General features: G+C 49.7%; 2 pseudogenes; one reads left to right on the top strand and one right to left on the bottom strand.

Annotated features, from left to right (window-relative positions):
- Window positions 1-2961: 2961 nt before the first annotated feature.
- On the top strand, window positions 2962-5822 carry LOC136450389 (elongation factor 2-like; annotated as a pseudogene).
- A 699-nt stretch (window positions 5823-6521) lies between these two features.
- On the bottom strand, window positions 6522-9838 carry LOC136455069 (hexokinase-2-like; annotated as a pseudogene).
- Between the last annotated feature and the right edge of the window lie 2482 nt (window positions 9839-12320).

Genomic DNA, 12320 nt, shown 5'->3' with positions numbered 1-12320 from the left:
AATCTTGAGCTAAACTATAGTAGTCTTTGGGCTAGTAGTTTAACTTCTCCTAAGGCTACCGAAGACTCTAATATCTCTACTAGTATTGGTTGTAAAAGATACTATGAAATTGATGTGAATGCATATACAACTAACCTTGTTGAGTTGGAGAAGAAAGATAAGTAGATTCATAGGTTGAAGATAATCTTGAAGAATGGGTGCAAGTGTCAAGAGCAATCAAACAAGACTATATACAAGTCATCAAGGCACCCATCAATCAAGGAAGGCATTGGCTACAATAGGTATGATGGAAAGACCAATGGAAGGAACATGATCAATGGTGTGTCTTGTGTGAAGTTCAACAAGGGCGTTGATCTTGATGAACTTATATGCAAGGCCAACAACAAGGTCTACATTCCCAAGATCCAACCTACAAGTGATAAGACAATCAAAACGAAGCAATCCGAGGCCCCCAAGCCATAAGCACCACTTCACGGTGCTATGCTAGTGACTATATGTGTTGTTGGAGCAAGGATGGCAAGATTGTAATCAAGTATGTTGGCGCCCAAAAGACAAAGGAGATTATGAGGAGTGTTTAGGTGCCCAAGTTTTATGTGACTAATCCCTATGACCCAAATCCATTTGGGTACCTAAAATAAAAGTTTGATTTGTCTTTGTAGAAATATTCCTCCGGTGGAACAAGTTGAGTGGTGGATAGTTGTTGCACCAAGTATATGACCAGAGAGAAGGACATGTTCACATCATTCCAACCTAATCATGACCAAAGTGGGAATATTGTGTTTGGTAATAATGGAAAAGGAGTTGTTCTCGGTTTAGGTAAAATTGCTATCTCAAATGATAATTCCATTTCCAATGTTTTACTTATGAATTCGTTGAGATACAATTTGTTGTCCGTTTGACAACTTTGTGAGATGGGCTACAATTGTCTCTTTACGGATAAAGGTGTGGAAGTCTATAAAATGAAGGATTCTTCTATTGTATTTATGGGTCATTTAAAAGAGAAACTCTATCTAGTTGATTTCACATCAAATAGAGTAAATCTCGAGACTTGTTTAATGGCAAAATCTAGCGTGGGTTGGTTATGGCATCGCTGACTTGCCCATGTTGGGATGAGGGACTTGGCCAAACTTCAAAAAGGCAAACACATCCTTGGACTAACAAATGTTTCTTTTGAGAAAGATAGGATTTGTAGCGCATGCCAAGCGGGAAAGCAAGTTGGAGCTAAACATCCCATCAAAAATATTGTGACAATCGAAAGGCCATTGGAATTGCTTCACATGGACTTATTTGGACCTGCCACTTAAATAAGTCTTGGTGGTAACAAATATGGTTTCGTAATTATTGATGATTATTCTCGTTTCACTTGGGTATTCTTTTTGCGTGACAAGAGTGTGTACATGGCATCTTCAAGAAGTTTGCAGAAAGAGCCAAAAATGAGTTTGATGTCAAGATCAAGAGAGTTAGAAGTGACAATGGAACAGAGTTCAAGAACACTAACATTGAAGAGTTTCTTGATGAAGAAGGAATCAAGCATAAGTTTTCGATTCCATATACTCCACAACAAAATGGCGTTGTGGAGAGAAAGAACAGAACGCTCATTGAAGCCAGAAGAGCAATGTTGGATGAATACAAGACTCCAACCAACTATTGGGAGGAAGCGGTTAGCATGGCATGTCATGCTATCAACCGCTTATATCTTCACAAGAAAAGGAACAAGACCGCCTATGAACTTCTAATCGGTAAAAAGTCTAAGGTGCACTACTTTAGAGTTTTTAGATCCAAGTGTTTCATACTTTAACAAGAAATCCAAAAGCTCAAAGTTTGCACTAAAGGTTGATGAAGGTTTCATGCTTGGTTATGGTACTAATGAACATGGATATCATATTTTCAGTAAAACCACCGGTTTGATTGAAATCGTGATAGACGTAACTATAAAATCGACGGCTCTCAAAAGGAGCAAGTCAATGTTGAGATTGTAGGTAATGAAGAAGCTTCACATAAAGCCATCAAGAATCTTACAATTGGTGAAGTAAAGCCCATCAAAGATGAAGATGATGACAATATTGTGCATGTTTATCTTGATCCAACCACTCATCATGTTTCATCCAATGAACATGGTGAAGCTTCCGCAACAAGAAATGATCAGGATGGGAGATCAAATGAAACACAAGGTCATTCACATCAAGATGGTGTCAACAATAAGCAAGCTCAACCTCAACTCAACAATAAAGAAAGAAGTGAAGACAACCCTCCAATCGATCACGACCATGATGATGAAGATGATGGCCCCATCCAAAGATCAACTCAAGTGCCACGTCCTAGAGTGCATCAATCTATTCAACGGGATCATCCTGTTGATAACATATTGAAGAGCATCTGATGAGGGGTAACATCTTAGAGTGCATCAATGCATTCAACGGGATCATCCCGTTGATACTCATATTTAGGCTGAGTCTTTGCTGTAACCCAAAATATATCTCGTATATAGATGCTCTGTTGGAGACTGATATAGTACCATTCGAGACCCATTTTAAGTATAGGTGCCTATATAAAACAACCATCGGAGACAGTCTTACAAGTAGGCTTTCAGAGCGCAGACCACTTCACGGCTCGTCGCCTCCGCCTCATCTCGTCATTTCCCCCGCTCCGCCTCCTCAGCAGCAGCAGGTTTGTCCCCTTCTTCTCTAAATCCCGTGTCTGTTTTAACTGTTTCGTCTGTTCTTCGTCCCTGTGATGCTCTACCGTATGTGTTCTGCGTGTCCGATTTCTCGCGTTTCCATTCACCTATAGTCTGTGCACGTGCTGTCGGTGCTGATGAAGGTGAATCACCCTGCTGCGATGTAGGAGTAGGGCTATCGCTTAGCCTTACTACATGCTCTGCTCTTGCAGGAGATCGAGGAGAGATCAGAGATCCATCCTTCGCCTTGCTCTTAGCGTCACCTTTTGGGGCCGCCCTTCACGATGGTTAAGGTCACCGCCGGCCAGCTCCGCGCGAGCATGGACAAGAAGCACAACATCAGGAACATGTCCGTCATCGCGCACGTCGATCACGGTCAGCTCTGCTTTGCTCTCTCTGTTTGTTCCTTAACCATTGGCGCGGCATTGGCCTGCATATGCATTATGTGACGTCAGGAAACTAACTCGCACATTTACTTGTTGGTATTCTTTTTGGTACATAAAGGATGTTGTGTGAATCTGTGATCGTCAGGTCACTATTTGCCTATGCGTGGAATTAACTATTGTACTACCACTTTGACCGCAGGAAAGTCGACGCTCACCGACTCCCTGGTGGCCGCGGCGGGCATCATCGCGCAGGATGCGGCCGGCGGCGTGCGGATGACGGACACGCGCGCGGACGAGGCCGAGCGCGGCATCACCATCAAGTCCACGGGCATCTCCCTCTACTACGAGATGGCTGAGGACACCCTGGCGCGCTTCGGGGCAGCCTGCGACGGCACCTCGTCGTACCTCATCAACCTCATCGACTCGCCTGGGCACGTCGACTTCTCGTCGGAGGTCACGGCAGCGCTCCGCATCACCGACGGCGCCCTCGTCGTCGTCGACTGCATCGAGGGCGTCTGCGTCCAGACCGAGACCGTGCTCCGCCAGGCCCTCGCCGAGCGGATCAAGCCCGTCCTGGTCGTCAACAAGATGGACCGCTGCTTCCTTGAGCTCCAGGTGAGGTGCTCGCTCCCCTCAGTCGGCCTGCTTACTTACATGACTGTGCGTGCGTGTTCTGCTGCTACCCTGCACTGTAGTACGGAGTCCATAGATGTGTGACAGAGGTGACGTGTCGTGCAGCAAAACGGCGAGGAGGCGTACCAGGCGTTCTGCCGCGTGATCGAGAACACGAACGTGGTCATTTCGACGTACGAGGACAGCAGGCTGGGCGACTGCCAGGTGTCGCCGGAGAAGGGAACGGTGGCGTTCTCGCCGGGGCTGCACGGCTGGGCGTTCACCCTGTCCGACTTCGCCAAGATGTACGCCGCCAAGTTCAACGTGGACGAGGCCAGGATGACGGAGCGGCTCTGGGGCGAGCACTTCTTCGACACGGCCACCCGCAGCTGGTCCACCCGGCACACGGGCTCCCCGACGTGCCAGCGCGGGTTCGTGCAGTTCTGCTACCAGCCCATCCGGCAGATCATCCAAGCGTGAAAGAGCGACGACGGCGGCGGCAAGGAGAAGCTGTGGCCGATGCTCCACAAGCTCTCCGTGGCGCTCAAGGCCGAGGACAGGGAGCTGTCGGGGAAGGCGCTCATGAAGCGCGTCATGCAGGTCTGGCTGCCCGCCAGCGCCGCGCTGCTGGAGATGATCGTCTTCCACCTGCCGTCTCCTGCCAAGGCGCAGCAGTACCGCGTGGAGACGCTCTACGAGGGGCCCCTCGACGACGCGTACGCCACCGGCATCCGCAACTGCGACCCCGAGGGACCCCTTATGCTCTACGTGTCCAAGATGATCCCAGCCAGCGACAAGGGCAGGTTCTACGCATTCGGCCGGGTCTTCTCCGGCACGGTGGCCGCATCTTGGGCCCCAACTACGTGCCCGGCGGGAAGAAGGACCTCTTCCTCAAGACGGTGCAGAGTACGGTCATCTGGATGGGCAAGAGGAAGGAGTCCGTCGAGGACGTGCCCTGCGGCAACACCGTCGCCCTTGTCGGCCTCGACCATTTCATCACCAAGAACGCCACGCTCACCAACGACAGGGCGGTGGACGCGCACCCCATGAAGGCCATGAGGTTCTCCGTCTCGCCGGTCGTGCACAAGTCCGTGGCGTGTAAGAACGCCGCCGACCTGCCCAAGCTCGTGGAAGGGCTTAAGCGCCTCGCCAAGTCGGACCCCCTTGTGGTGTGCAACGTCACGGAGACCGGTGAGTACGTCATCGCCGGCGTGGGGGATCTCCATCTAGAGATTTGCCTCAAGGATCTGCAGCAGGACTTCATGAGCGGCACCGAGATCGTCGTTGGCCCGCCCGTCGTCTCGTACCGCGAGACGGTTCTAGCCAGGTCGTGCCGCACCGTCATGAGCAAGTCGCCCAACAAGCACAATCGGCTGTACATGGAGGCCTGGCCGTTGCAGAAAGAGCTCGCCAAGGCCATCGACGACGACGAGCTCGTCGGCTGCAAGGACGACACTAAGGTCCGCGCCAAAGTCCTGTCCGAGGAGTTCGGCTGGGACAAGGACGTGGCCAAGAAAATATGGTGCTTCGGTCCTGAGGCGACAGGGACCAACATGATGGTGGACATGTGCAGGGGAGTCCAGTACGTGGGAGAGATCAGGGACTCGGTGGTCGCCGGCTTCCAGTGGGCCTCCAAGGAGGGCGCGCTCGCCGAGGAGAGCATGCGCGGCGTCTGCTTCGAGCTCCGCGACGTCGTGCTGCACGCCGACGCGATCCACCGCGGCGGCGGCCAGATCATCCCCACGGCGCGGCGCGCCATCTACGCCGCGCAGCTCACGGCGATGCCCCGCCTCATGGAGCCTGTCTACCTCGTCGAGATCCAGGCGCCGGAGAGGGCGACGGGGAGCATCTACAGCCTCATGAACAAGAAGAGGGGCAGCGTGATAGAGGAGAGGCAGAGGCCGGGTACTCCACTGATCAACTTGAAGGCCTACCTCCCTGTCACCGAGTCCCTCGAGTTCACTGAGAAGCTACGGGCCGAGACGTCAGGCGAGGCATTCCCGCAGTGCGTCTTCGACCACTGGGAGGCCATCAACTCCGATCCGCTAGAGGAGGGATCCATGGCAGCGAAGCTCATCGGCGACATCAGGAAGAGGAAGGGTCTCAAGAACATGATCCCCCTATCCGAGTTCGAGGATAGGCTTTGAGTTGCCCGTTTTTTTATACACATGTTATTATGTTAATTAGATCTGGGTGTAAGTTACGTTTACTGCATTGCTCGTTTTATTATTCGTTCAATAGGAAAATTTCAGTTGTATATATAAGTGTAGTTATTATGCTAAAGCCTTAATGAAATATGTCGGGTGTGAAATAGTTTGTTCATTTAACCTTCTTAGGCTAATCTCAATGGGGATTTCATGAAGTTTCATGGACATTAAATACGCTGATATGGCACAGTGTTTATGAAGAGAGAGATGATAAGAATTTCATGGGAGTAGAGAGAGTTTCATAGGGATGAAACTCCTCTGCACTGTTTCCAAAATATGAGTATGTTGCAAACTGAGACATGAAATTGCCATTGAGACTGGCCTTACAGCTCTTAATATCAGTTGATTGTCAGGTGTGAAATACAGATCTTTTTTACGGCACCTTCTTATATCAGTTGATTGTTCGTTTTGCTTAGTATAAACAGACACACCAATTCAAAAATATCCTTTGTCAAGCAATTTATAAAGGTCCAAACACAAATAAGATTCCATATAAGAAGTCAGAAAGACAAAAATATCCAAATAAATTTGAACCAAATTCTCTATAACTGAATGAGCATTGTAATCTTTTTCTACGACACACATGAGATTATGAGAGGTGTATATCATTATATTAAAAAAAAGATTCTAAGCCACTCAGACAACCCCTTAAAATGGGCATTGTAGTAGTACAAGCCTGATAACAAAACAATGGGGCAGATGAATCTTATAATCGTTATAAACAAATATACACTGCACCAACTGTATACCTGCTATACCTTGAATCTGAAGGAACTATAAGCAGAAATTAAACACCCACGGCCTGGAAACGTTGAGAATAGGAGGCTGCCAAGAGGGCCGCTCCAGTGCCTGAGCCATCTTCGGCAAGTTTCATCACGACAGAGGACGCCACTTCCTCCCCAAGCAAGTCTCTTAGAGTGCTCTCCATGCACTGGGCGAAGAAAGTATAGTACTTGTAAACTCCGCCATCCACAGCAATCACCGTCTTTTGTTTGTCTGGGCTGGCAATGTCTCGCGGAAGCTTTTTGAGGATGCCGTGTATCCCAGCAGCAGCAAGTCGCGCACTGCGAGTGGCAACCACCTCACAAACATCCACTACCAATTTCCTTGTTTTGCCACAGGTGTTTTCTATCTGAAAACCAATCAAGAAAACGTGTTCTGTAGGGACTGCAGAAGTGGTAGAATAATTTAACATTAAGGCTAAAAGATGAATACCCCGAAGATTTCTTTCAGGTTGATGCCAACTGTCCTGAGATCAGGTGATGTGTCTTGATGCATCATCAGCACGTGATATGTTCTAGAATTCAATACATATTCAGCCTTTTAGTTAGCAGAAGTAGTGTGCAAAAATAAGCAGTTATGTACTCAAATTTACTTTGAAAAGCTGTCAACACAAGCCATAATAAAGGCGAGATGAAAAACTAGAAAATTAAAGCTAAAAAAATGAGAAGAATGTTCACCATCTTGTTCATATTAATCAACTTGCAAGATAATGCTTGCTCCTGCTGAAAGTTGACTCAAATCATACTCAGGATTAGGATTCAAGAAGGGTGGCTATTAGGACTTCTAGTTCTACTAGGACTTAGTGTTGAATCCAACGAGGAATAAGAGTATATGGCCCCGTTCGGCTTGCTGAATCTTGGCTGAAAAACACTGTTCCGACTGAAATGTTGTGAGAGAAAAACACTGTTCCGGCTGAAAAAATAAGTCGAACGGGGCCTATGACTCCTAAATTCATGATGGAGGACCTTGTACGAATTCTACGAGAAATACGACTTTTATTTGCATCCTGAAGGGCCTTGGAGGATAATATATAAAGAGGAATTGGGAGCCTATGGGTCATCAAGCCAAGAGCAATCAATCATCCAGGACTTGAAAGGAGCAATTAGAAGTGCTCAAGAGGATTAGACTAGGCAACTCTAGCACCATATTCTTGTATAAGACAAGGATACGAGAGTCCTGGAGGGTCGAGTAGGGCCGTGAGAGAGTGGCAATGACTTTACTCATTTGGAGTTGTGTTTAACAAACTGATCGGCTTCGCCAAAATCTTATCCTCTTGTAGAGTTGTAGTGGTTGCTTCAACACCGTCATTTAGGGTTTTCTACGAGGCTCATCTACATCATTCTTGATACGGTGTATACTCGTGCCATACTCACAAGGACTGCTGCACATAATCAAGGGTATCAGACTCCAACAACTACTCTACAGAACTTCCACTGTGGGCTAAATCAAAGCTAAGGCTGCGTTCGCTGGTCTTATCAGACCAGCCAGCCGGCTGATCCCCCCTCTCAATTTACTGCTCATCAAACCAGCCAAACAGTGTTTTATCTCACAACAAACCAGCCGGAACAGTGTTTTTTAGCTAAGTTTCAGCCAGCCGAACGGGGCCTAAATGTATATTGCTTTTAGCATCAATAGGCAAAACATTTCAGTACCCCCCAAAAAAAAACTTCCAAGCTAGACTATGCTATGGATATGTAGCAGTTGCAGCTTTATTGGTAGTGTTATAGTCTTATAGAGCCTACACGAAGTCAAGAAGTACCAGGTTGCAGGATTTTTGTAGTTAAGATGCTCATTTTTTTTTAAAGTCGGTGCTTTAGAAAAGGAATCCAAACTGCAGGACAAACTAGTGAACTATACCTAGAATGACATACCTCAGGATATATGGGATCTCAAGTTTCGGAGGTACATTGTCTGCGAAAAGAGAAGCATCCTGAGCCATTTTTAGCAAGACCCTTCGGACGATTTCCCCCATATACATGCCAGAGATTAACTTCTCATAAATCTGGCAGGAAAATAATGCTGCAGAGTCAATACACACTAAAGGGTAAAAGAAAGATCATAATCTGTAGCATATTAAGGGCAATACCTGTTCACCAGGGTTCAAACTTTCTGCATCCAAGGCTACATCAAATTCAGTCAGTGGAAGGTGGGAGGACCTAAAGTTCCCCCATTCCATGTTTATCACCTATAAAAAGAAAAAAGGTAAGTTAAAGATGAACGCCCTCATAAACATGTCAATGCTATCAATAAGGAAAAAGCCCATATGCAAGAGTACAGTCAATGTAAGTGCCATCTTTTGTATGTTTTTTACTTTGCAATCATAGGGAGAAGTAAAAGATACTCACCATCTCTCCAGACTCAGGAGGTGGGCCACACCATTTAGGAATTGAGTTCATATGTTTCTATGTATGCTGCATTAGTGCCAATACCCAGTATAACTGCAGCAACAGTATCATTATCCACATATCTTCCAGCAGCCAATGTCCGTACTGTGTCATTGACCTGAAAAGGTAGCGTTTACATTTCAACATCTACAATTTGAGCTCAGTTAAGACATGATCGATGCACAATAAATTGATACCTTTGACCATTTACTGACAGTATTTCTCCAATTGAGCGTTATATGGATATTAAAAGAAACTAACCAGTGCTGTGACTTTCATATCAATTCCTTGGCGTTTGATATCCTTGTTTAATTCTGTTGATATCCTCCGTGCGCGCGCCGGTGACGATCAAGTCGTCTACATACACGCCGACGACAAGGTTGCGTACCGTTGGAACCCAAGCTCGTCCAGTATGGCGTCAAGTTTGGCGTTCCATGCTCGTGGAGCCTGCCACAGCCCGTAGAGCGTCTTGCGCAGTCGGAGCACCCTATGCTCCTCTCCCTTGACAGCGAAACTTGGAGGTTGCCTAACGAAGACCGTCTCCGCCAGCTCGCCGTTGAGGAAGACCGATTTAACGTCCAAGTGATGGACGCGCCAGTCCTTTGCTGCTGCCAAAGCTAGTAGCAAACGAACGGACTCCATGCACGCTACTCACGCAAAGACCTCCTCGAAGTCTATACCCTCGCGTTGAACAAAGCCTCGGGCGACGAGGCGCGCCTTGTGCTTGACAATGACGCCGAGCTCGTTCCGCTTGACCTTGTACACCCACTTCAGCTGATCGGACGGCATCCTGGAGGTAGATCGATGAGCTGTCATGTCTCATTTTTCTCGATCGCCTTCATCTCCTCTAGCATCGCCCGTCGCCAGTTTCCGTCGCGCTCCGCCAGTGCGAACGTGGGTGGTTCCTCTGCACTGACGAGCAGCAGCTCTTGATCATTGAGCAGTCGACCAGCCAGTCTTGAGGGCCCTGTGCCGCCGACGATGTCGTCCAGCCTGTGGAACCGCACCTCCTCACCTTCGTGGAAGGCATCCACGAACTCAGTAATGTCACTTGGAGGTGAGGCGAGCTCAATCAGTGTTGATAGAGTTCCCTATTCCGCCAAAGTGCTCGGCACTGCCCCAGGAGTGCTCGGCTCTGCCGCTGGAGTGCTCGGCACCCCTTCCGGAGTGCTCGGTACCTCTTCCCCAACGTCTCCACCACCGTGGATGACCAGGTGCTCGACGATAAAGGTGTCGATGAAGCCGCTAGCTTTCCCCATGCTCGGACTGGTCCAGTCCCAAGCCGCCTTCTCATCGAACACGACGTCGCGCGATACAAGCACCTTGTCTCTGCGTGGGTCGTAGAGCGAGTACGCCTTGGTACCCTCCGCGTAGCCCAGAAACACCATCGGTGTGCTCCTGTCCTCCAGCTTAGTGAGGATCGGCTTCGTCTTCCTGACGTGACCGATGCAGCCGAATGTCCGGAGGAACGACACGCTCGGCTTACGCCCATACCAAGCTTCGAACGGCGTCTTGCCCGTCAGGGCCTTGGTCGGAGCGCGGTTGAGGATGAACACCGTCGTGGTCACCGCCTCACCCCAGAACCTTGTCGGCATGCCTTTGGCCTTCATCATGGATCGAGTCATGCCGACCACCATCTGGTTCCGCCTATTTACCATGCCATTCTATTGTGGCGAGTATGGCGCGGTGTGGTGTCGCACCACACCCTGATCCGCGCAGTACGCAGCGAATTTCACCAAAGTGAATTCGCCGCCGCGATCAGTCCTCAGCACGCGGAGCTTCTTGTCGCTCTCGGCCTCCGCATGCATCTTGAACTTCTTGATCGCTGCCGCCGCTTCATCCTTGCTCATCTGGAGTTGCAGCCACATGTAGCGACTGCAATTATCCACGAGCAGGAGGAAGTACCGCCGACCACCGTTTTGTAGCTGGCGTGATCGGCCCACAGAGGTCGCTGTGGACGAGCTCTAGAGCGTCCTTCGCGCGATACTTCGCCGCCGTTAGGAATGGTAGCCTCCGCTACTTCCCGGCCAGGCAGCTGTCACACAGCTCGCCTCCGTGCTTGATGTGGGGTAGCCCTCGGACCATCTTCTCTAGCCGACCAAGCGCGTCAAAGCTGAGATGTCCAAACCGGACATACCACATCCACGGTTCCTCGGTGTGCCTTGCCGCCAGGCACACCGGCTGCTCTATCTTCAGGTCGAGCAGGTACAACCGGTTTAGGGACCTCTTCACCTTGGCGAGAAGTCGCTGCTCCTAGCCCCTGATCCTAAGGACTCCGTCCTTGATCAGTACCTTGCTACCGCGCTCATCCAGCTGACCAATGCTGATGATGCTGAAACGCAGCTGCAGGATGTAATATACATCCGTTAGCGCACGGTGCTCCCCGTTCTGGCACCTAAAGATGATGGTGTTGCGCCCTTGAATTGCCACCCGTGAGCCGTCACCAAACTTCACTGTACCGGTAACATCGTCGTCGAGCTCGGAGAAGGATGCCTTGGAGCCTGTCATGTGGTTGCTGGCACCAGAGTTCAGGTACCACCGCTGCTCCTGGTCGGTGCCCACACGTCCGAGGTGGACTTGGGCACGTGGTTCGTCGAGGTTGACAGCCTTCAGGGCCTTCCCAGGTCCTTCCACCGTTGTCGCCTTTTCCTTCTCCTTGGCCTCGACGTTGTGCAGCGCATAGAACGTCGCCATCAGGATAGTGGCCTCATCATCATCATCAGCTTGCGCCAGATGAGCCACAGCCTTCTTCTCCTGCTTGCGATTTGGGCACTCCCGTGCCCAATGGCCCGTCTTCCCGTAGCGCCGACAGGCGTTGGGGTCGACCTGCTTCTTTTTCTCTGAAGAAGCCTTGCCGCGGCGCTTGCCATTGCCACCGCGACTGGAGGAGGCTGCCTTCCCGGAGTTTCTCCGAGCAGCCCACTCCTCTTTTATCAACAGCAGCTTGCCACTGTCCTTCGTTGCTGTCGCCTGCTCTAGGCGCTCGTCCACCGTCCGCAGACGGCCTGTCACATCCTCAATGGTGAGGGTGGACAAGTCCAGCATCGTCTCTATAGAGAGAGCGATCTGAATGTACTTTGTCGGTACGGAGTGGAGGTACTTGGAGACCGCCTCGTCTTCGTCGATGGTGATGCCATGACATTTCAGCTTGCTGATGAGCGTCTGTAGGCGGAGGGAGAAGTCCTCCACTGTTTCACCATTCTTAAACTTGAGGTTGGCGTACTCTTGTTTCAGAAGCTGGGTCGTCGCCTTCTTTGCGCGGTCAGAACCG

Source organism: Miscanthus floridulus, chromosome 5 (genome assembly GCF_019320115.1).
Source record: "Miscanthus floridulus cultivar M001 chromosome 5, ASM1932011v1, whole genome shotgun sequence".
In the NCBI taxonomy this organism is placed as follows: domain Eukaryota; kingdom Viridiplantae; phylum Streptophyta; class Magnoliopsida; order Poales; family Poaceae; genus Miscanthus; species Miscanthus floridulus.
Note: the sequence above shows the minus strand (reverse complement) of the source record. Positions and strands in the feature narration are given on the sequence as shown.